Raw genomic sequence first — 26,515 nt, 5'->3', positions numbered from 1 at the left:
GTCTTAAATGTTAAAAGCATTTGATTATTAAACACTGCCTTTAAAATGTGTAAAAAAAAAAATGGATTCAATTTTCTCTCTCTCTCTCTCTCTTTTTTTTTTTTTTTTTGGTCCAGCATTGCAGCATCTATGGAAACAGGATTAATGTATCAGCCAAAGTCCTATTTAAGCAGTATATTTAGCCTTATAAAATTGAGGCAGTTATTGTGACAGAGTTAGGATCCTCTAGACTGTAAATTTCTTTGCTTTTGATGATGTTGGCAGTTTTGAGGAATACTGGTCAGGAATTTTTAGAATGTCTCTCATTTTGGGTTTGTCTGATGTTTTTCTTATACATTATGGCTATGAATCTTTGGGAGTATGGCCATAAAAGTGAAGTGCCATTTTCATGTGATAGAGTTTTGTACTCTGTTTATCATGATAACATATCACTTTGTATAATTATCTGATATTATATAGTATACAATATTATTGATAGAAAATTTGTGTTTATAAATTTATTTGTTTAAAATATGCTTCCCAACAAAATAATTCCATGAAAGCTAGTATTTAGCTGTCTTTTTTTTTAAAAAAAATTAATGTTTATTTACTTTTGAGAGAGAGAGGCAGAGAGACAGAGTGTGAGCAGGCGAGAGGCAGAGAGAGGGAGACACAGAATGTGAAGCAGGCTCCAGGCTCTGAGCTGACAGCACAGAGCCCAATGCGCGGCTCGAACTCACAAACCATGAGATCATGACCTGAGCTGAAGTTGTACATTTAACCAACTGAGCCACCCAAGCACCCTGAGTGTATTATCTTCTGTATAGGCAGCTGAATCCCATCTCAACTCCATTTTAATGTTGTGGCTACTGTATCATGTAATATACTAAGGCAGAGTCTTTGAATTTGGGTATAATGTCAAGAAGAAGTTACCCCTTGAGATTTAAACTAACTTAAATCAATAATATAAATCAGTAATCAATAATATAAATCAATATCTCTTTACAGGGGTATCTTAGTCTAAGAAGTGGTCTTAGATTTGAGTATTCCCTAAATCAAATTAGGACGATCAGAATTCACATAAATCCAATCATGGAGACCAGTATATGTAATATATCCTTTTGGATATATCAAGACAGCATATCAAGACAGTACCCGTGGGGCACCTGGATCACTCAGTCAATTAAGCAGCTGACTCTTTGATTTCAGCTCAGGTCATATCTCACAGTTTGTGAGTGCAAGCCCCACATTGGGCTCTGTGCTGACAGTGTGGAGCCTGCTTGGGATTCTCTCTCCCTCCCTTTTTCTCTGTTCCTCCTCAACTTGTGCGCTTGCTCTCTCTCTCAAAATAAATAAACAAATATATATATATATATATATATATATATATATATATATATATATATATATATACAGAAGGTACTTACTAGGATTTGCTATTAAGATCTTAAAAGGATATGTCATTTGCAAATACCTTCTCTTATTCTGTAGATTCTTTTAGTTTTGTTGTTTCTTTTGGTGTGCAGAAGCTTTTTATGTTGATTTACTCCCAATAGTTTATTTTTGCTTTTGTCTCCTTTGCCTCAGGAGACCTATCTAGAAAAAAGTTGCTGCAGCCAGTGTCAAAGAGGTTACTGCCTATATTCTCTTCTAGGATTTTGATGGTTTCAGATCTTAACATTTAGGTCTTGAATTCATTTTGAATTTAGTTTTTCATGCGGTGTTAAGAATGTGGTCCAGACTCTTTCTTTTGCTTGTTGCTCTCCAGTTTTCCCTACACCATTCATTGAAGAGATCATCCTTTTCTGATTGGATAGTCTCTCCTGCTTTATTGAAGATTAATTGACCATACAGTCGTAGGTTTATTTCTGGGTTTTCTGTTTTGTTCCATTGATTTATGTGTCTGTTTTTGTGACAGTACTTTACTGTTTTGATTACTACAGATTTGTAATATCATTTGAAATCCAGAATTGTGATGCCCCTAGCTTTTCTTTTCATTTAAAAAAATTAATGTTTATTTATCTTAGAGAGAGTGAGAGAGACAGAGCATGAGCCGGGGCGGGGCAGAGAGAGAGGGAGACACAGAATCTGAAGCAGGCTCCAGGCTCTGAGCTGTCAGCACAGAGTCCAACGTTGGGCTCAAGCTCACAGACTGTGAGATCATGACCTGAGCCAAAGCCAGACACTCAACTGACTGAGCCACCTGGGTGCCACATTTGCTTTTCTTTTTCAAGATTGCTTTGGCTCTTCAGGGTCCTTTGTGTTTACATACACATTTTAGAATAGTGTGTTCTAGTTTTGTGAAAAATGCTGTTGGTATTTTGGTAGGGATCGCATTAAATGTGTAGACGGCTTTGAGTAGTATAGACAATTTTACAAAATTTGTTCTTCCAATTCATGAGCATCTAATGTCTTTCCTTTTCTTTGTGTCATCTTTAATTTCTTTCATCAGTGTTTTATAGTTTTCAGAGTACAATTCTTCTTTGTTTAGGTTTATTCCTAGGGATCTTATTATTTTGGGTACAATTGTAAATGGGATTGTTTTCTTAACTTCTCTTTCTGTTGCTTCATTATTCTTATTCATTATTATGCAACAGATTTCTGTACATTGATTTTGTATCCAGCGACTTTACTGAATTTGTTTATCAATTCTAGCAGTTTTTGGGTGGAGTCTTTGTTTTTTTTTAAATATATATATATATATATATATATATATATATATATATATAGTATCATGTAACCTGGAAATAGTGAAAGTTCTAATTCTTCCTTACATATTTGGATGCCTTTTATTTCTTTTTGCTGTTTGATTGCTGTGGCTAGGATTTCCAGTACTATGTTGAATAAAAGTGGTGAGAGTAGACTTCCTTGTCTTGCTCCTGACTGTAGGGGAAAAGCACTCAGTTTTCCCCATTAAGGATGATGTTAACTGTGGGTTTTTTATATATGGCTTTTATTATATTGAGGTGTGTTCCCTCTAAACCTACTTTGTTGAGGGTTTCTATCATGAATGGATGTTGCACTTTGTCAAATGCCTTTTCTGCATCTATTGAAATGATCATATGGTTCTTATCCTTTCTCTTACTGACATGATGTATCACATTGATTGATTTGCTAATATTGAACCACACTTGCAACCCAGGAATAAATCCCGCTTGGTGTGGTGAATGATTTATTCTGCTCTTTTAGGATGGAATTTTCTGAGTATGTCAGCTAAATTCATCTGATCCGGTGTGTCGTTCAGAGCCATTGTTTCCTTGTTGATTTTTTGTTTAGATGATCTGTCCATTGATGTAAGTAGGGTGTTAAAGTCTCTTACTATACTTGTATTATTTTCAGTTAGCTCCTTTATGTGTGTTATTAAATATTTTATGTATTTGGGTGCTCCTATGCTGGCTGGGTACGTAAATATTTACAATTATCATATATTTTTTTTTGTGGATTGTTCCTTTCATTAGTATATAGTGTCCATCTTTGTCTCTTATTACAGTTTGTGTTTCTAAGCCTATTTTGTCTGATATAAGTATTGCGACTGTGGTCTTCTTTTGACATCCATTTTCATGACAGATGTTTCCCCGTCACCTATCTCACTTTCAGTCTATAGGTGTCTTTAGTTCTAAAATGAGCATCCTGAAGACAGTGTATTATTGGGTCTTGCTTTTTTATCCATTCTGTCACCCTATGTCTTTTGAATAGAACGTTAATTTCATTTACTTTCAAAGCAATTATTGATATGTGTTTATCATCATTTTATTATTTGTTGTTTCTGAAGATTTTCTCCAATCTGTTCTTGTGTTTCTCTCATATTTTGCTTATTTTCTTCAGTGGTGTGTTTGGATCTCTTTCTCTTTTTTCTTTGCATATTTATTAGTGTTATTTTGATATATAATTACCATTTGGTTTGTATATAACCTCTTCTGCATATAGCTGTCTATATTAAGTTGGTGGTCATAAGTTTGAACCCATTCTTTACTCCTCTCCTCCCCAAATTTTAGGTATATGTTATGTTTTATATCCTTTTATTTTGTGAGTTCTTTGATTGTTTTTTTACAGACATCTTCGTTTTTACTGGTTTTGTGTTTCATACCATTATACTGTTGCTTTTAGTCTCTCCTTTCCACGTCAAGAGTCCCTCTTTAATATTTCTTGTAGGGTTGATTTAATGGTCATGAATTCCTTGTTTGTCTGAGAAACACTTTATCTCTCCTTCTATTCTGACTGATAGCCTTGCTGGGTAGAGTATTCTTGGCTGCAGATTTTTCCCACTTAACACTTTGAATATATCATACTACTTCCTTCTGGCCTGCCACGTTTCTGCTGAAAACTCTCCTGTTAGTCTTATGGGTTTTTTCTTGTAAATTACTGTCTTCTTTTGTCTTGCTGCTTTTAAACTTTTTTCATTATCATTATCTTTTTCCAATTTAATTATAATACGTCTTGGTATGGATCTACTTTTGTTGATTTTGATGGGAGTTCTTTATGCCTTCTGGATCTGTTTATTTCCTTCCTCACATTAGGGAAGTTTTTACCTATTATTTCTTCAAATAGCTTTTCTGCCCCTTTTCTCTCTCTTCTTCTGGGACTCCTATAATATGAATGTTATTATGTTTGATGGAGTTCCCTAAGTGTATTCTTGTTTTGCATAGTTCTTTTTTCTCTCTTTTGTTCAGCTTGTTTACTTTCCTTTTCTGTCTTTAGGTCACTAATTCATTCTTCTGCTTCTTCCACCCTGTTGTTCAATCTATGAAGCACGTTTTTCATTTCATTTATTGAGCCCTTTATCTCTACTACGTTATTCCTTATCTCTATGTTGAGAATCTCACTCCTGTCTTCCACTCTTTTCTCAAGTCCATTGAGTATTCTTATGATCATTACTTCAAATTCTCTACCAAACATATTGCTTATATCTGTTTTGCTTAGATAATTGCCTTTAGCCTTGTCTTGTTTTTCATTTGGGAGAAATTTCTGTGTCTTGTCATTTTGTCTACATCTCTGTGCCTGTTTCTTTGTGTTAGGAAAGTCAGCTATGTCTCCTGTTCTTGAAGGTAACGGCCTTATGAAAAAGAGGTCCTGTATGCCTTGCTGTCTAGTGTACCCCTGTTCTCCAGGGCCTTGCACTTCTGGGAATATCTCCAATGTGTGCTGCGTGTGCTCTGCTGTTTTGTCTTGGCTACTTTATCCTTCAGGTCAGTAATCTGCAGGGGCTCTCTTTGCCTGTTGTGGACAGTGTCTGGTCCCTGGCCTGAATGTGGCCTGTTTTAACTAGGTCTGTTTGTGAAATGAGACCTGGCACCATCTCTGCAGGAACTGAGGCTCTGCACAACTCCCATGTGGAGAGACACAGTGTGAGTAGGTGTTAAGCCTGTCTTCTGGGGAGGGGGCCCACTGGGCTGGGACTGAGGCAAACATGACTGGGAGGGGCAGTTCCCCTGGAATGTAGGGGGGTGAGACTTAGTGTAAGCAAGTTAGTTAGTGAGTGTTAGCCCTGCACTCATTTCTGCAGGTGCACCTGTTCTTATGCTGAAGGATGGGGAGAGGGGAGCTTGGCACCAACCAGCTCTTTTGTTCCCAGAGGGGTCTCTCTGTGAACACTGTCTCTCTGGGATACATTCTGAGATGAGTGAATAACCTCCACACTGTGGGCCTCCAGGTGCTCTTCAGATCTCTGTTTCCATGATGTACGTACGTAAGTTATTTCCCTACCTTCTTTCCAAGGGCAGCCCCATGTCCTCTAAGTTCTCTCAGAGCCAAGCCTGCCGACTTTTAAAATGCCAGACATGGGGCGCCTGGGTGGCGCAGTCGGTTAAGCGTCCGACTTCAGCCAGGTCACGATCTCGCGGTCCGTGAGTTCGAGCCCTGCGTCAGGCTCTGGGCTGATGGCTCGGAGCCTGGAGCCTGTTTCCGATTGTGTGTCTCCCTCTCTCTCTGCCCCTCCCCCGTTCATGCTCTGTCTCTCTCTGTCCCAAAAATAAATAAAAAATGTTGAAAAAAAAAAATTTAAAAAAAAAAAAAAATAAAATGCCAGACTTTAAGTCCCTCCCATCCCCAGTTGCAAGAACTCACTAAATTCAACCTTCCTCACAATCCCCCAAGCCAATTGCTGTGGGGATTTGTTTTCCCAATGTGTTCCCCTGTATGCTAGTCTGTCTCTTACCCTTTTTCACAACCGCATCTTCCTTCCCACCCAAGCAGTTATGATCCATTTCTCTCCCAAGTCAAGTCTCTATACTTCCTACCTTCTTCAGTGTGACCTCTTCTCTACTTTTAGTTGTAGAGTTTGTTCTGCCAGTCTTCAGGTCAGTTTCTGGGGTACTTAGGATGATTTTGATAGTTATCAAGCTGTATTCATGGGATGAGGTGAGCCTAGGGTCCTCCTATTCCACAGCTATCTTCCAGCCTCTATCCTCCACTAACTTACATCTTAAACTCAGAGGTCAATCATAGAAATTAGAAGCATTATTGGAAATGTAAATGGAGAAATAAATCCATTCTGTAAAGGCAACTTAATTTAATGGTTTTCAAGAAGGACAACTCTGAATTGGTAGAGCAATTATAATTAGGAATGTTTGGTGCTTTAAAATATGAAGCAATAAGTGAAAAAACTTCAGGCCTGAGATATGTTCACATAAACTATTAGTGAAGCAAAATGAAATAATGCTGTTTAAGGGGAATGGCAAATAATGCTAAGGCAGTTGTGAACAGGGTTGACTAATGATTCAAGCATCACCCCTTCTGATCCACCCTCATGAAGACTTTCTCATTAAGAATAAGGCTGTATTCTTTGTAACACTATATACTTTTGAATTACCCCCAGAAGACTACTTAACACAGTTGTTTTATTTTATTTTTTTATTTATTTATTTTTTTTTTAATTTTTTTTTTCAACGTTTTTTATTTATTTTTGGGACAGAGAGAGACAGAGCATGAACGGGGGAGGGGCAGAGAGAGAGGGAGACACAGAATCGGAAACAGGCTCCAGGCTCCGAGCCATCCGCCCAGAGCCCGACGCGGGGCTCGAACTCACGGACCGCGAGATCGTGACCTGGCTGAAGTCGGACGCTCAACCGACTGCGCCACCCAGGCGCCCCAACACAGTTGTTTTATATACTGCCTCTGTCTTCCTCATGGACTGGGAGATCATTGAGGACAGATATGTCTTTTTTGTCATTCACTGATACATTTGTTCACTAATCCAACCATTCAAACATTCATCTATTTATTCTCATGTTCAAAATATATTTTTGAGTATCTACAATAGGGCAGACCAGTTGAGCCTGATTATGAACACTTAAACTTGAAGTCTCCTGCAACTTACACAATAGGTCCCCAAAATAAATATACATATGTTAAATAAATAAATATGCATACACTTCATGTAGTTGTTTTGGTCCGTTACACACTATTTGTGTGTCCCATTGGTTCTGGTTTCAGGGGGAAAAAACAGTGAAACCCATATATCCTGAGATACTGGTACACTAAACTCCACCTCTACTTTCTGTGACCAGTTTTATCTTACAACTAACTGGAGGAAGCTAGTCAAATCCACAAACAGCCTAAAAGGTCTAAAGGTCTACACTGGCTATAGAAAGCTTTGTAGTATCAGAAACTAAAATAATTGTCTACATAATTCTACACAGTAGTCTTCAATTATGCCATGTATTCTTACTATATATATCTACTTGCCCTCAGAGCCAGAAGCCAGAGAATTTATTGATATCAAATTGTATTGAGCATTTATTTAAAAAAAATGTTTATTTATTTACTTTGAGAGAGAGGGAGAGTGAGCATGAGTGGGGGGGGGGGGCAGAGAGAGAGAGAGGGAGAACGAACTTGTGCTGTCAGCACAGAGCCCAGTACAGCTCAGTCCCACAAATTGTGAGATCATGACCTCAGCTGAGATCAAGAGCTACTTGTTTAACTGACTGGGCCACCCAGATGCCCCTGTATTCAACATTTCCTTATTAACTTCTTACCTTCTGCTGAATTTTGTCTTTTCCCACTATGAACTTAATGCAGAGTGAACATGACATTTCTTCATCTTGTTCCTTCTAATATGGTGGTGCAAATTATGATGCCCCTTAGAACTCTAGGTGCCTACAACCTCAGTTAAGTGCTATTAATGGAGATAGACTTTCAGATATTCTTGAATTAATATGAATACTGTGTAAAGTCCTTCAGATTGTATTATTCCTTGGTTATATGGCAAAGTTTCAAATTCTGGACTGAGAATTGCCAGTAAATCTAGATCGATCATATTTTGACATTTCTCCTCAATTTTGCCTCACAACCACTGACTTTGGTGGTTGATAAGAGCCAATAGCAATTTGATTTCTGGTCCAACAGTGAGGAGTATACCTTCAAAGCACAGAGATAATATCCCTCTCCATCTTGTCTAGTCAAAATAGCTATTTTATTAGACAAAAAAAATCTCTTATACATAAATGCTCTGGCCTATTAAATATTTAGTTTTCAGTATATGTTTATCTATAGACTCTTCATTTGTCTCCTCTTACCCATACTTTTCCACACTTAACAGGCTAACACGCTTTCACAATAAATGTAGGAATTCACTTGTACTTTGGTCATGCAAGGATTCAAAAACATGTTCCACCCCAAATCCCACCCCTGTACCATAAATAACATCTATACAAAATAGTAGAAGAAACTTAGTTTATAAAAGGAGACCTATGTACCAACCTATAGTCTTAGGCAAAACACAATGATCCATTTGGTGTAAAAAAAAGCTGCTGGATATCAATAGTACCTTTGAATCATGGAGACATTATTTGGAAGATGTGGCCCTATGATAATGAAACTGGGAAATAAAATTTAGGACAACTCAGTCTAAAAAGTTAGAAACCACTGGAGGGTATTGAGCAGGAAGTGGCATTATCAGCCATGCTTTATTTGGGTTAACTGTAAGGGTAAAGGAAATTTATTAAGACTATTATAAAACTATTAAAATTATCTGGGTCAGAGATGTGACAAGTATTTGAATTCTAGATATATTTTGAAGGTAAAGTAAATAAGATTATCTAATGGATTGGATGTAAGTACAAAGGAAAGTGAAAAGTCGGGAATTACCACCCCCCACCCCCCCAAACTTTTGGCTTGAGAAGCTGGAAGATGGAGATTCCATATTTTAAATGAAAAAGATTGTAAAATGAGAAATTTGTAAGTACAGCTCAGAATTTCAATTTTGGACTAGTTGAGTTTGTCATGCTTATTAAGTAGCCAAATAAAGATGTCAAGTAGGCATTTGAATATAGGAGTCAAGTTCAGAGGCATGATCTCAACCAGATACATGCATATGAGAACTGCCAGAGCACAGATAGTATTTAAATCCCTATGAACAAAAAATGTCACCTGGGAAGTTAGTGTAGATAGAAAAGGTTAGAAGATACGTAAGAACTAGAGCCCTTTACTACTTACAGGATAAAGAGATGAAGAAAAATCCATGAAAGAGATTGAGAAGGAGCAACCAGTGCACTAGGAAGAAAACCAAGGGAGTGTGGTGCTGTAGAAGCTGAGCAAAGGACATACAAACAGGAAGGCATGATCAGCTGTGCCAAATGCTGCTTCTAGGTCAGGTAGAATGAAGAGAAAGAATTGAACACTAAATTATGAGTTATTGTATACTTTAGAACATTATTATAAGTTTTAAGCTACACGTATTTGTAGACAGTTCTTTTTCCATTGAATGGACTATGATATCAACAAATCCTGTTGTTTTTTACATATTGTGAGTAAAAGAACCTCTTCAGATGTTGTTACAATCAATATGTAGACTGTGTTGACTTGAGCTATTACACAAACAAGCTCTGAGTTTTGCAGAAAACTGCATTAATGTGGTTTGTTTTTATTGGTTAGGTTACAGATTGCAGCGAGACAAAGAAGAAACGTATTTTTCCATTTTCAGATTAAAGAAAAACACACACAAATTTTCTTGAAGTCTAGACAACTCTCTTTTTTCAATTTGATGTAAGAAATTTTTCTTTTTTAGCCCTGTGAACTTCAGGTTCCTGATAGTCGACATTTATGCTTAGTATTCCCTTAGCAACCATCGTAAATAAAATGATTTATACTTTTTTTTCCAAACTAATAATCCATAGTTACATAAATCTCATTTATAAATGCGACTTTAAAGAAATCCGAGGGTACAACGTAAATGATATATTTAAAAATAAAGGCACTATACGTAGTATATTCACCATGAAACAGTTGAAATATTGTGTCAAACAAAGTTATACAATTTGAAATTTAGGGGGAATATCACATGATTTTAAATCTAATTTTAAAGGTGTTTTGTTTTGTTCACACACACATTATGCTCAGAGACTGAGATTGTCTTCGCCAATAATTTATTTAACACAGGTTCACCATGGGAATTATAATTTTCGTTGTACAATTTAAATTAATTATTATAATTTAAATTTAAATTATATAATTTTTAATTATAATTTACAGTCACAAGCCAAAAGCATACAGATAATGTCTCTTAAGAAGCCAATAAAGAAATAACATTCTCTCCAAACCAATGACAGATTAATTACACTATTTTTCCAGGCAAAGGAGAGATGAAACAAATAAAGCCCAGATTTAGTTGAGGTTTAGTGTTCTACAAGCTGGTTCTCAGGAAAGTTAGTTTAGCCAGCCAGGAGCTGACATCCAGCTGCCAGTACAAAGTGAAAGTCCCTTGTTGCTAGAGCACGATGCTAGTGGAACAAAGGCACTGGTGTTGGCAGGCGAGATGATCTCCTTCGTGGGGTTGCTGCATGGCTTTCACCACTACCAGCCCAGGGCAGGAGCGAATGTCCAAAGGTCTTTGGAGAGCTGTTTAGATCAGTAGAGCAGCCTTGCTCAGGCAGAACACCCTCAGTAAGTCCTCACAAATTCTTGGTATTTAAAGTTTAAATATACATGACTTTATGGTTAGTCACTTCTCCATATATTCACGTCAATGAGCACTCAGTAGCACAATAATTTTGATGACATTATTCTGACATGACCTCTGCATTATAAGCAAATTCACCTTTGGATCAAAGCAACTTTGCTTAAGCCATAAACAAGTAGATTTGAAATCATAACGAACCAATAGACCACAAAAGGCCTTTTATCTCACTCAGATCTTTAATTTGTCAAGACTATATTGATTCAATCACATTATTAATAATAAATAGAATAAATACATAAATAATTCTTTTTTGCAAGATTTGCCTATAGGTGGAGAAATGAGTCCCTTGAATATTTTACACAAGAATAATATTTGTAACCTCAAATGATGCTAAGATATGCTTTACTTTTAATGTAAGTATTATCTATTGCTGCTACTTTGTGTAAGTAGTGCATGAGGACATGAGGCTGGAAATAAAATGTACACTTTTTCAAATAATTAATGATAACATGCAAGATCTAAGTGTATTTCTATGGGCAGCATTTTATAATATTCCAGTTGATATTTGATCTTAAATTCCTCAACTGAGAAATCAATATAGAAAGTTGTAAGACCTTATTTCAGGGCCCCACCCAAGGCTGCTGCTGATTATGTTTCAAAAGATTTCCTCTGCAGATTTTCCACTGCCTTCACAGGAGCTCTGAAGCACTTGGGATGAGACACCATTTCCTTTATTTACGGGAAGTGTTGCTAAGTTGGGGCCTCTATACTTACCATGACATTTTGCTTCAGAAAGATAGGAGAAAGAAAAACAACCAAGACTTTTGGCAGATGGTGTCTGCATGATTATGAAACAGGGTTACCTGCGAAGCGGGGTGTGTCTGAGGGGAATAGCGGCAGTGGAAACAGAATAGGTAAAAGGTAATCATGACTGACAAATTTTTAAACAGAAATTTTTGATTTTAAAACCTGATACTAAATATTAAATTCTGACTTTCTTATGAACAAGACACTGGCTCATTCAGACAACCAACCACTTAATTTCAGCTTTCTGAGAAATGCCAGGAGAAGTCACTCAAGAGAGCAAAATTGACAGAGAAGTTAAATTTCTCCCCACATGAATTTTTCTCTAATTGTCCTAAAAATACATAGAAGCATTTCATTGCTAGAGGAAGAACTTCTATACCCAATTTGAAAAACTCAAGGCTATTTTTCTTATGTGTGTGTGTGCAGTTATTTTGCCAGCACTTGTCAATACTGCTCAGCTCACATTTTCTTACCCACAAACCATTTGATTTTAATTTTGGGGTTTCCAAAGAGTTTATTAGGAACAAAAAAATAAATTGAGAACATGGCACTCTCTTTTTTTCTCCTAAAGGATTAATGAAATTGGAGATGATATTTTAAATAAAAATTCAACTCATATTTTATTTTTTTAATATTTTATTTATTTTTGAGAGAGAGAGAGAAAGAGAGAGAGAGAGAGAGAGAGAGAGAGTGAGCGAACGCGGTAGGGACAGAGAGAGAGGGGAACAGAAGAGCCAAAGCAGGCTCCAAGCTAACAGCAGCAAGCCTGAGGTGGGGCTCAAACTCACAAATTCCGAGGTCATGACCTGAGCCGAAGTCTGACACTCAACCGGCTGAGCTCCCCAGGTGCCCCTAATTTATTTTTTTAGTAACATAAAATAACACTGTTTCATTTTCACCATAATTATCAAAATACAAACAGAAATGCTAAATTCAAACTAAATGTAAACTAAATTTAAACTCAATCTGGGGCGCCTGGGTGGCGCAGTTGGTTAAGCGTCCGACTTCAGCCAGGTCACGATCTCGCGGTCCGTGAGTTCGAGCCCCGCGTCAGGCTCTGGGCTGATGGCTCGGAGCCTGGAGCCTGTTTCCGATTCTGTGTCTCCCTCTCTCTCTGCCCCTCCCCCGTTCATGCTCTGTCTCTCTCTGTCCCAAAAATAAAATAAAAAACGTTGAAAAAAAAATTAAAAAAAAAAATAAACTCAATCAAAAGGTCATCCTAGGCATTGAAAAAATGGAATTAGACCTACATAGGATTAAAACCAGATTTTCTTGAACACAACTCAAAGAAACCCAAATGGATAGAAAATGTATGAATACAGAATAACATTACTTATTGGGGAGACTACCAAATGTGCTCCAAAATTTATTTTTCACCTTTCCTATTTTGTGTCATCAGACACAAAGTGTAAAAAAAACTTTAAATCGCAGAAGCATTAAAACAGACTTCTCAGCCTTTGGTGAGATGAATGACACATTTGACTGGAAATGAGTTACCTGGTGAATACTTAAAAGATTACTAAGATATCAAAATGGCTAGTTTGCAAAGATACCACATACAAAGGGGAACACAAGAAATTATTCAATAATCCAGATACCATTTAAAATTATTTTAGTTTTTTTCTAAAAAAAATGTGTGTAAAAGTTCACTCAAGTTTTCTAGAAATACAAAAACAAGAACAAACCCTAAAAGCATTGGATGCAGTGGAAAGAAGGAAGAGCAAATTAAAGTAAAAGAAATAATTGCACTAAAAGAGAAAGTTACCTATAACGAGAAAGAGAAACAGAAGAAGAAAGAAAATGTGAAAAATTCTCATGTGTGCAAGATGGAGAGTTCTAAGGGAAAGATTCAGGAGAGGACCAGAATTTAGCAGGAGAATACAGGAAATCTGAGTTTTAATACGAGTTCGTATTGTTTATTTGGGCTTTGCACTTTGGAGAGTAATTTATATCTGGTTGCTTCGTTGAGTAGTACTGTTATAATAAAGGTTGTGACCATGAGAGCTAACATTTCAAAGAATCTACTATATTTCAGAAATTGTGCTAAGCATTTTACAGGTACTGTCTCTTTGAACAGTTATAATAACTTTATAAGAGGTACAGATGAATAAACCAATATTCAAAGAGATTAGAAAACTTGTTCTTGGCCGCCTGGCTACTAACCAGGCCACCTGGCTACTAATGGTTCGTAAGAGACTTTGCACAACTGATTTTCCAACTCTAAAGCTTGGGTCATCGCTGTTTTTGCTCTCCTGTCTCCCCAAAGACTAGTCAAAGGAGAGGGTACATTCTAAAAGGAACAATAATTTTAACTCACAAGGTATTTTTTTTTTTCTTTTGAGATGCCACATAGCCTTCATGCTTCTTGCTTTGGTTTACAAATCAGAGCCAAATGTTTCATACCTCTTACAAAGTATCTCTGAGGTTTACACCGCAATGGATGTTTGTGGGCAAAAGGGAAGGCAGGACAAAGAAGCACTCAACTTTGCACAATGAACAGAGGAAGAAAGGAAAAAAGAGTGGAAGAAAAGGACAAAAAGAGAAAGAAGAAAACCAAGATAGAGAAACAAAAGTCCAAAAAAGAAATATTGAAAATTATTGGAATACTAATTACTTAGAGATATTTTCTTACAAAAAGGGGTTACATAACTGAAATTTGATACCAAAAGACTACAGTTATGCAAGATGAAGAATGTCTATAAAACAATAGCTAATAAAAACCTAACACTTCCATGAATTAGACACTCTTCTAACCTTTCCACATATTAACCAGTTTAAATTGATTTTATAAATTAGGTCCTATTATTATTCCTACTTAACAGATGAGGAAATTAGGTCTCAGGAAGGTAATTGAGGGCTGCCAGAGTCCCACAGCTGTAAGTGGCAAAGCCAGGATATGAAAACTGGGTTGTTGTCAGAGTCCATGGTCTAAAAGTTCTTCATGAAATATAAAAATACAAAGATTAGTTAAGGGCAGTAAATCTTTTTGCTTCCTCCACTCAAGCATAGTAGCTTTGAGTAGAGCTAGAACAATTCTTTTTTTTTTTTTTTAAACGTTATTTATTTTTTATTCCAGAGACAGAGCATGAACAGGGGAGGGTCAGAGAGAGGGAGACACAGAACCTGAAACAGTCTCCAGGCTCCGAGCTGTCAGCACAGAGCCTGACGCGGGGCTCGAACTCACGGACCGCGAGATCATGACCTGAGCCGAAGTCGGCCGCTCAACCGACTGAGCCACCCAGGCGCCCCTAGAACAATTCTTTCAAATATTCGTGTTTATGCAAGTCATTTACAGACCTTGTTATAATCCAGATTGCCTTGAGTAGATCTGGGGTGGGTCCTAAGATTCTGCATATCTAATCAGTTCTGTTAAAAAATTATTAAATAAGGCAATATTTTAAAGGTTGTTTAGTTGATACAAACAACCTTTATTTGATAGTTCATGATGGAGACTGTCTTCTTTGGGAGAAGTGTGATACAAGGTGAAAGGCAGGAAGCTTTTATAAGATAAAGAATAAAGAACAAGGAAGAGACAAACAGAAAATATCTGATGGGCTGGGGCCACATAGTCAACCTTGTTTGAGGTGAGAAAGAATAAGGAAGTCTAGAACCCAGAGTTGACTTAGAATTTGGAGATTGGCTGACTGTATATACTGTATTTCTGTATTTCAAGTGGAGCATTTACATTGCACAATAGTTTTTAAATTTCAGTTTGCTGACATGGCACCCAGGGCAGGAACAGCTCCATCTTGAACCTAAAGGTTATTTCAGCAGTTCCTATGTGATGCTGATGTTGATGCTGTATCTACAGACCAAAACTAAGTAGCAAGGGTTTAGAATGCTGCTGTGGGCTCCTGAGAGGAGCATGGTGGTGTGGGCGTGGTCAGGGTTTTGTGAAATGACACGGAGATTGGTAAGGGAGGGTTCAAGCACCAAGGTTGAGTTAACACACATGATTGATAATCCATAGACCTTTAGGGATGAGGTAGTCTTGGAGGTCATCACACTGAATTAATTTACTTTAAGAATGAGGTCACACTCAAAGGGACTTGTGGCTTGATTATTCAGCAAGTCAGTGATGACAATCTGTGGCTCTTGTTCCTGGATGTTTGCTCTGTTTATTCTGCCCAGCAGTTCTGAAGGGTATACCCATTCTCCTTGCCTAGCTTAGTCATTACAGAAAATTTATCATGCCTATTCTTTTAAAAAGGGATTCCAGAACCTTGTCTTTTAATCTTAGTTAAAATATACTCCTGGTTTGAAAAAATGTGGAGTTATAAATGAAAGTAAGGGCTTTCTATTAGTCAGGGTTCTGAAGAGAAACAGAACCCATAGGATACACACACACACACATACACACACACACACACATATACATACACACACACTCACACATGCATATACACACATATATAAAGAGACTTAAAAAGAAATGGCTCAGGCATGTAGTTGGCAAACTGGAGTTCCAGGATTATCACAGTGTAGTTCTAGTTTAAAAGCCAATAGGCTTGAGGCTCAAAAAGAAATGATGTTTCCGTATGAAATCAAAGACCAGGGAAACCCATGTCTCACCTCCAAGTAGGGAGGTAGAAATTTCCTCTTATCTAGAGGAGCATCAGACTTTTCATTCTATTCAGGACTTCAACCAATTGGATAAGGACTACCCATATTGGGGAGGGCAATTGGCTTTCCTCAGTCTACTGATTGAGATGTTCATTTCATTTGAAAATACACATAATTCTGGTGCACCCAGAATTATGTTTAACCAAATATCTGAGAACTACTTGGCCCAGCTAACTTGACATATAAAATTAATCAGTACAGGCTTTGAAAACTTGACTTAATATATTAGAAACAATTTATTTAGAAATACGTATGTTTTGTAGACACACTTGTCTTGAATGAACCAAAGCTATAAAAATCCTGACAAACCATACCTGGTCTAATTTCCTAACTTTAATAGATCAGCCTTGGGAATTCTATTCATTTTCTTCAGGTGCCCAACAGGTGGTGCTATGCATTAATTTACTATATGAATACTGGGATTATTATTATTTAGTTGCTTCTTTTTATGAAGAAGAATAAATATAGCCATCTTACTTGAACAGTAAGCTTAAAAACCGGAAACTATTTTTCATAAGCTAGTAGCTACTCAAATCTCAGTTCTCTTACTTCCAAGCTCTTTGACTTTGGAAAGTTACTTAACCTCTGAAATTGCAGTTTTTACCTCTAAAAATACAGAAAATAAATACGACCTTCCCCTTTTTGTGAGTATGAATTGAAATAATACATAATAACCCCCTATCACATAGTATGGCACTTAATACAATTTCAGTAAATGCTAGCTACTGTTGATATCATTATTTCTAAAAACTTTTCTCTAGAATAAATAACTATTCTAATCGTATTTAGTATGTATGAAATATGTTGCATTTAACAAGCATTCTACATTTGAATAAAGTTTATGGACTAAGCCCTCAAGGAACATGCACCAGAAGAAGACAAATTATTGGATTCAGCACTAAGAAAGATATTTTTGAATAAATTTCTAATATGTTACAATACTTTAAATGTTTTCTAACCAACTCTTGATGGAAATATCACTGTTAGTATGTACTTGGTAGTTTAACAAAATTGTATTTCTTGTTTGTAGATTCTTTTATGGCTTAGTCTTGCCATTAGTGATTTAATTCTGTTCATTCTGCTTCTGAAGGGAGAATCATAATTGTGAAGTTAAATGAGGGTACGTGATTTAGGATAATGTTGTGTTTGGCATTATTTAACTATGGTTATTGTTGCTAAAGAATTCTGAAGATGAAGACTGTCAGTTTGTTGAAAAGAATGATTAACATGTTAAGCTCCTTATAAAACATCTTACAGATAATAATTAAAATGTCCAGCTAATAACATAATAAGTTTCCACTCTTCTGTTAAACTTAACAGCTAAATGAATATTGCTGAAGATATTTAGTGACAAAAGCAGATTTACCCTGGAATCTTAGTGATTTTCTAATGTAGCACTGAGGTTTTGTCACAGTGGCCTAGCACTCTAAGAATGTTTGACAGTAACTGTTTTTCCATTGATGACTTTCTATTAAAAAGGAAATTCTTATAAAGCACAAAATTGGTTATTTCTGTATCTACTCACTTGACATTTAACAAAAGACATGCCTATTAATCCTTCAAAAAAGAGTACAGTGAAATATCTATTCAAAAGCAGCCATATATTAATGGATACGAGGTGGACCAGGAGCCAGGGTGTTCACGTTCTAGTCCACTTAGCAACTGTTTTACTATGTGACCTTGAATAAAAACTTTATTATGTGAACCAATTTTTCTCTATTTTAAAGACATAGCTAATAATAGTACAAAACTGACTGAGAATGTGAACCTTTTGCTTACCCCAAGTCCTTTGATTTAAAAAGAAAAAAAAATTAGGCTATTGTTGAGAGTGCTGCTATAAACATTGGGGTACAAGTGCCCCTATGCATCAGTACTCCTGTATCCCTTGGATAAATTCCTAGCAGTGCTATTGCTGGGTCATAGGGTAGGTCTATTTTTAATTTTCTGAGGAACCTCCACACTGCTTTCCAGAGCGGCTGCACCAATTTGCATTCCCACCAACAGTGCAAGAGGGTTCCCGTCTCTCCACATCCTCTCCAGCATCTATAGTCTCCTGATTTCTTCATTTTGGCCACTCTGACTGGCGTGAGCCTAAATGTCCATCAACTGATGAATGGATAAAGAAATTGTGGTTTATATACACAATGGAATACTACGTGGCAATGAGAAAAAATGAAATATGGCCTTTTGTAGCAACGTGGATGGAACTGGAGAGTGTGATGCTAAGTGAAATAAGCCATACAGAGAAAGACAGATACCATATGGTTTCACTCTTATGTGGATCCTGAGAAACGTAACAGAAACCCATGGGGGAGGGGAAGGGGAAAAAAAAAAAAAAAAAAAGAGGTTAGAGTGGGAGAGAGCCAAAGCATAAGAGACTGTTAAAAACTGAGAACAAACTGAGGGTTGATGGGGGGTGGGAGGGAGGGCAGGGTGGGTGATGGGTATTGAGGAGGGCACCTTTTGGGATGAGCACTGGGTGTTGTATGGAAACCAATTTGACAGTAAATTTCATATATTAAAAAAAAAAAAAAAATAAATAAATAAATAAATAAAAAAAATAAAAATAAAAAGAAAAAAAAATACGTGTCTCATGAGGAATAAATCCCTAATGACATTGGAAGAAAGTCCCTGGACCAGGAATGTTGACACCATTTGAAGATAGATATGGATTGATGAAGGAAATCAGAGCCCTAAATTCATAAATTGATGTCGACTTGGGAGGATTTCTGTGGCTTTATGAGCAGTTCAGGCATGTATCAAGAACAATAATAATGGAATAAAGTAATGGTCCTAGGACAAGGATATTGAACCAAATACATTCATATGGAGAGCCCAAGTTGGATCCCCCTCCCCCATTCCCAGCTCCCAACCCTTATGTTGAAAGACTACTCACAGACTAAAGCAGGGAGTTTGAGATCTGGGTTGGAGTACTCCAGACAAGTGTCCCAGAGGGAAGAGAGATTCCTCAAACCAGAAGATGTAATATTGTCTCAATTTTCTAACAGAATTTTCAACTTGTCATCAACATTCTCACCAGAGGCATGTTCCTGTAAACAAAACCAGTATTCACAAAGAGTGGAACACATTTTTAAAATAATATTGAACAAATCAATATCAACAAATATTTGAAGAAAGTAGTGAGAGACAACAGGGACCAATTCCCAAGACAACTCATTTAATAGCATGAACAAAAAAGATATTAAACTAAATAACACATCTGTAAAATAAGAGTAGTTAGAAAAATCAATTAGAGGTCTTAGGAATAAAAAAAATCATTAAAATTATGGTTCAAATAAGGGCTAAAATAATATTTACACCTGTTAAGTGAATTGTTAATTGAAAAACTGAACTTGTAGACATCTCCTAGAATAAGTTGAAAAGAAAAAAATACAAAGTTGGCAGTGTGGCATAAAAGGCAAGAGAAGTGGAAGAAATCATTGAAAGTTTCAACCTACGTGTATTAGGAGTTTCAGAAGGAAGAAACAGAGAAAAATAATAGAGAGGTAACAAACATAAAAAAAAAATCCCAGAACCGAAGGCAGATTAAACTGCATCAGCTCTAGGGAAAGGGGACTGAGCAGTGTCCTGAGACAGTGAGTGAACCAAAAGGCCACACTAAACAAAAGGAGAAATTCTTATAGTTTTCAGAAAGGAAAATCAGATTACCTGCAAAAAATGAAAAATCAGGCTTGTGTATGATGTCTCATCAGTAGGATCGATTGTTAGAAGACAACAAAGCAGTATCATTAAAATACTAAGGGAGACTATGTTGGACCTACTTTCTTATACTCAGGAAAACAGCATTCAGATGAAAAGTGGGAAAATAGATATATTTACAAAGTTTATTGACTTTCAGGCCTTATTTGATATAATTACATCAGTGTGCACCCCAATAAAATGACAAATGAATTAAAGACTGAATATTCTTGGAATTGTGGTGAACGCAATAGCAACAACAAAATAAGCTGTACAATCTGTCATTAATGCATCATGTTACTATTGATGCATAATGTCAAAGCAAAAATAGATAAAAATGACTAAGATCCTAGGAGTTTCCACACGAGAGTGACGTATAGAAGTGAGTATGTGTAGGTATGAGTGGAGTGGGGGATATAAAGGCCCAAGAAGACGCTTGTATTATTTTTTTTAAGTTTATTTATTTTGATAGAGAGAGAGAGAGAGAGAGAGAGAGAGAGAGAGCGCCAGTGGGGGAGGAGCAGAGAGAGGCGGTGGGGGGGGGTGCGGTACAGAAGAGCTGAAGCAGGCTCTGTGCTGACAGAGAACTTATGAACTGTGAGATCATGACCTGAGCCAAAGTTGGACACTTAACCAACTAAGCCACCCAGGTGCCCCAACACTTGTTTTATTTAATGGGAAGTTGGAGACTAATTAATGATAGATCTTGATAGAAAATATAAGATTAAGTGGGTGTGATTAAGATTAAATGAGCATAACCACCACTGAAAGTTGAAATGGTAATTTTTCTGGACTATTAAAGCCGAAAAGCAGAATACTTCCAACTGACTAGAGGGGGAAAACACACACAAAAAGGCATCCTATAGACTATATCAAATAGGATGGATAGAACTAATGTAAATAAATTGGTATTCACAATAAATGTGAATGCGTTTAATTCCCACAAAAGGTAGTAAATCTTACACGGAATAAAATTATAACCTTGGCTGCAGTTTGCTTATAGATAGGCTTAGCCCAGAACAATCTCATTTTACACCTGTTGCCATATTTTCTTAATTAAAGTTCTTTGCCTCAGGAAGATATTGAACAGCTTATAGAATGTGGGAAAAGCTTCAATATTTGCTTATTAACAAGATTATTTTGGCAATATATGAAAGAGAGATTGAAGAAAAGAGACAGGTGAAATACTCTGGAGATTCTGAATTTACTGTTTCACATGTGGATCAACTAAGACAGTATGTTTTGAGTAGCAGTAATACTGAAGAATGCTTATAGATGTTACTTTTTTAAAAATGCCGTGTAAATGACTTTATTAAATGCTATGGAGGAAGAGTAAGCTCTGTTATGCTATGTGTGCCTTATATAAAAGATGGACTAGACTGACCTGTGGAGTAAGAAAAGTTTTCCAGAGGACCTAATTTTAGAGTGTTCCACCTGATTAACATCTCAGCATTAGCTGGGAGAAATGGGGGTCAAAGGAGAGAACAGAATGCTCCATGAAAGGGAACAGGAGGAAAGGAATATGGTTCTAGGACTGAAAAATTACCAATGTGACTGGCAAATAGAAAGGAAAAAATGTCATGAAATTAGAACGGATAGGTGGGCAGAGTTTCGGTTAAGGACGTATTCAAGTTAATAAAGTTGTTAAGTCCATCTTATCAACATCCCAAGTTTCCTAGAATGTTCATTGGGATATCTTACTTAAGGGTACAATTAAACAAATTTTATTCCTAGAGAAATGAAAAGTCATTGTAGGTTTTATAACAGGCAAGGGATGATAATAATAGAATTGTGTCTTACAAAGAATATTCTAGTTTCTGTGTAAAAAATGGATAGTTCAGAGGATATATCTGCAGGGCAGTGAGGAGTGTAGGTGAAAGAAGATGGTGATTCAAAGTGGAATGGTGATGGATGAGCTAGAAAGAAATAGACAAATTTAGTAAATAGCAAACAGAATTAACAGGAATTGGTGACTTGGGATGTGAGTACTCTAGTTACCTATTGCTGTCTAAAAAATTAGCACAAATTTAGCAACTTAACACCAATTTGTTTGCTCACATTTCTGTGGGTCAGAAGTCTAGCACAGTGTGGCTGGAAACTAGGTATCATGAGGCTGAAATCAGGGATTTAAAACATTTTTTTTAATGTTTATTTTTGAGAGAGAGAGAGAGGTGGAGGGAGAGGGAGGGAACAGAGAGGGAGACACAGAATCCAAAGCAGGCTCCAGGCTCTGAGCTGTCAGCACAGCGCCTGATGCGGGGCTCAAACCCATGAGCTGTGAGAGCATGACTTGAGCCAAGGTTAGATGGTTAACCAACTGAGCCATCCAGGCACCCCTGAAACCAGGGATTTCTAATGAGATCTTCGCTGGAGTCGCTGGGGACAACCTACTTCCAATTTCATATGTGTTGTTGGCAGAACAACTTTTCTTGGGGTTGTAAAATTAAGGCCCCATTTTTGGCTCGCTGCTAGCTACGGATTGTTCTCGACTAGAGGGCATTTTCATTCTTTGCCACTTGACCTCCTTTATCTTTGAAGCCAAGTGTACAGAATCTCCCACCTGTGGAATCCTTCTACACTAGTTTACTCCTTGAAATCCCTTTCAGCAGGAAAAGCCTATCCTTTTTAAGTACTATACTGATTAGGTCTGGCCCAGGGAGTATACTCTCCCTTTCTTAAAATCTACCATGCCAAATAACATAACATAATCACAGGAATAATATCTCATCATATACATGGGTCCCTTCCACCTTCTGAAGGAGATTATAAAAGGGCCTCATTCATCTGAGTTGTTAGAGAATTGTATCAACTACAGTGAAATTTAGGGAGTGGTTAAGAAAAATGACATTATTACATCCGAGAATTCCTGTCTAAAAAGCATTTAAGTGATGATATTCTGAATATGAATCAAAAGCTCAGAGTTCTTAGAGTACTAATTTGCACTGTGAATTTTCAACTGTGTACCACATTTCCCAGATACATTTGATTAAAGAAATTTGATTCAACAAAACATTGAAAGACTCATGTCATATAGGAAAAATTGCTTAAACATGTAATTCATAAGAGAGTTTATAAAGTAATCAGTCACCGGGAGTCTGAAAATTATTTTTGTCACCTATAAAGGAAGTGAAACAGAAATTCTTTGCTCTACTATGAGAAGTTTGCAAGAATACTGTATTATTTGGTAAAAAATCTTAGAAAGGAAACATGCATTCAAGGAGCTTCCTGTCTTTAGCATTGTCTTGGCTTATTACGACGAACATAGTTCCGGATTTCATTTCTCTGGACAAGGTTAAATACAGTGAAGTTTTTCTGAAGTTATAGAGGGAAAGAGATTTCTGTTTGTTTGTTCTTCCCCATTTAGGTAGCTAATATTTTGTTATTTTCTTATGGCCTTTAGTGTAATTGCTTGTGGCTTATGAAAATATGCTGAAGTGACAACAGAAAAAATCCCAAAGGGTAAATTTTATTAATTATGAGAAATGAGTGATGTATGGTATGAAACAAGCCAAGTAAGAAGAAATTTACTCTCAAGCCATAAATTTCATGTAGGAAAACAAAAGCATACAAAGAGATGGAGAGAATGTTCCAGCCACACTTGAAGCAATACTAGTTTTTGTGAGGAAATTCATGTGAAGATAAAGTACATGATTTGTCTCCTAACATAACTAAGTACAAATGATAGAGTAGTCTCAAGGAGAGTGAAAGTGTGCCTTTGATGGAAACGTAAAGCAGCAAAGAAAAAACGACACGTTTTCAATTGCCGAAATGAAAAGACATTTGCTTTGGTTAAAATCGACTACAGTCAGTTTGCATTCGGTGATTGTAAATCAGTGAATATGTCGTATGCAACTTTTGTGCACCTTAAAAGAAAAAAAAAGTTAAATTACTACTGTATGTATATGGTCATAGTTTATTTTCTTTTGTTTTGTCATGAACACTGAGGAGACAAATGCTGAAAAATACGATGCATTTGTAACTCTACTGTTTCCTAAAAGCCAAAGAATTGAGAAATGGTGAGAGTTTCAAAACTTTATTTAGATGACAACACTTTTGTTAGAAAATTAGAAAAAGGTAAATGGGTTCATAAAGTTATTTTTAACAGTTTTGGGGTTCTACACCTGTGGATGGCTACCCTCATATTTTATTAGTTCATCATTCATAGATAGAATTGGCAGTGACATTGTTGAATGAATAGTTATGTCTGCTTAAGTACCACTGGAAGCTTCTACTAATGTTAAGGGAGGTGATACCATTGACTCACTTTCATTTTATTGAAAAAATATTGAATCAAGTAATCAAAAATTCTTCACAGTTTGACTACTGTGTTAATATATGCCCAACTTTCTATTTAATGATTTGAATTGGTGATTCAGTGTCTTAATGACTTCTGACAAATAAGATGAACTAAGACTGTTTCCCCTCCTCCGATAATTTAACAATTTAAGTCTAGTATTTCTATAAATATTTCCCTGGGCAAAAAGAGAACAAAAAAATGGATTTGGAAACCAGCAAAATATATTGAATTACTGATGTGAATGATCCTGTAGCCAGAAAAGATTATTTACATAGGAAGATCAGTGTCTTAGTGTTAGTGGTTTCACTGGTATGCAAACAAAGTGTTGAATCAATAGTTTTGGCCATGTGACAAAGGTATTTGGACAGATGGTATTTAGAGTGGGTATAACAGAAACTTGTAGCTTCAGATGACTTGTGTTTGAATTTTGGAAGTTGTATTTACAAATTGTCTAAACTTATGCAATATTTTTAATCTTTTGCACCTAGGTTTCTTTACACTGAATATGGAACCACAGGGTAATTATAGGAAATAAATAGGGTAGGAGGAGAACCAGGAATATAGTGATGTACAATTATTATTATTATAAACCAGCATTTAGTCTTCAATATACCATGCTTTTCATTCTCCACACCTTCCTGGGTGATTACATGCGAATTTAATTATCATATAATTTTGATGATACTCAGATTTATAGTTCCAATCTAGATCTCTAAGATTCAGACTTTTATTTCCAATTTTCAATTTCCATTTATTAACATGTCTTTTTTTGCTAGGAAAAGAATCAGTAGTAATGACAACATTTTAATTTGTTTAGAAAAAAGATCTCAGTCCATCTTATTAATGTATCCAAACTTTCCTAGGATGTTCATTGAGATATCTTACTTTGAACTCTTCATTCCCACATACTTCTTTTTTGGTATTCTTTGTAAATCTTTTGTGATAGAAAATTTGGGTCCTCCTTGACTCTCTTTCCTTTATCCATTGTACACAGTAGGACTGCTGCGATTTGCTTGGGGTTGCACATGTGATTTTTGCTCATATAATCAAAGAAAATCTCAAGATTTTTGTGAAATTTAGATGTGCAAAAGAAGCTCTTGTTTCATCTTGGTTTGAAATTATGAGGCTGTGAGACTGGAGTGGTTATTGCCACTTTGTCACCATGTGAGAAAAAATTCCTGAAAATAGAGCTAAGATGGGGGAGGCATGGCTGGGATATAGACAGTGCATAATGGTGACATCATTAGTGCCCCTTATCAATTTGTGCTTACACTTGAGCTTTTCATTCCATTTTGCTTGTGGCATTTTGGGTTGGGTTCCCTTTGACTTGGAACTGAGGGATTCCTGACTCACACACATGATTCTCTATCTCCATCATTTCTACTTTCGCTCAGGATTTTATTACCTCTTTCATGGATTGCTCTTACGCCTCCTTACTGATCTCTTCTGCTGTAATCTTTCTTGTAAGTTCTGTCCTCCACACAGTTCTGAGAATGACCTACCTAACATACCAGTCTAAGCCTGTCATGACCTTGTTTAAAACGTTTTTCTGGGGCGCCTGGGTGGCGCAGTCGGTTAAGCGTCCGACTTCAGCCAGGTCACGATCTAGCGGTCCGTGAGTTCGAGCCCCGCGTCAGGCTCTGGGCTGATGGCTCGGAGCCTGGAGGCTGTTTCCGATTCTGTGTCTCCCTCTCTCTCTGCCCCTCCCCCGTTCATGCTCTGTCTCTCTCTGTCCCAAAAATAAATAAAAAACGTTGAAAAAAAAATAAAAAAACAAAAACGTTTTTTCTGGCTACAGAATAAAAACCAATAGCTTTAACCTTGTGTGTGAAGCTCTGCAAGATAAAGCCCCCACCTAACTCGATGATCTACTTTATCATCATTTTCTCTCTTCATATTTGTCCGCTAGCTGTGCTGAACAGCTGGTACAGTTCCCTCACAAACACTGTGGCATTTTTCAAAGCCTTTACTTTACTCAAGTTCTTTTTTGCCTAGGATAGCCCTTATCATTTTGCCTATTGAAGAGTTTAAACAATACTATTCATTCACCTGTTACGAATCAAATTATACTTACAAAAACTGACTCACCTCACACTACTCAAAACTAGGTTGGGTGCTCTTCACCTATGCTTTTAGAGACCAACCACTATTTTTATCATTGGATTTACCATATTATATTCAAAGTATGTGTTCATCTCTAATCAATCCACTTTCCC

General features: G+C 36.6%; 1 long non-coding RNA gene across 1 annotated transcript in view; it reads left to right on the top strand.

Moving 5' to 3' along the window:
• The window catches only part of LOC131501546 (uncharacterized), a 49,916-nt gene extending 27,795 nt beyond the window's left edge, over positions 1–22,121 (top strand). The window contains exon 4 of the long non-coding RNA XR_009256829.1: positions 21,065–22,121. This is a non-coding gene — a long non-coding RNA (uncharacterized LOC131501546). The remainder of the gene's footprint in view (positions 1–21,064) is intronic.
• Positions 22,122–26,515: the final 4,394 nt, after the last annotated feature.

This window comes from Neofelis nebulosa, chromosome 2 (genome assembly GCF_028018385.1).
Source record: "Neofelis nebulosa isolate mNeoNeb1 chromosome 2, mNeoNeb1.pri, whole genome shotgun sequence".
Lineage (NCBI taxonomy): Eukaryota > Metazoa > Chordata > Mammalia > Carnivora > Felidae > Neofelis > Neofelis nebulosa.
The sequence above is the reverse complement of the archived record's forward strand: the minus strand, read 5'-3'. Positions and strand labels throughout refer to the sequence as shown.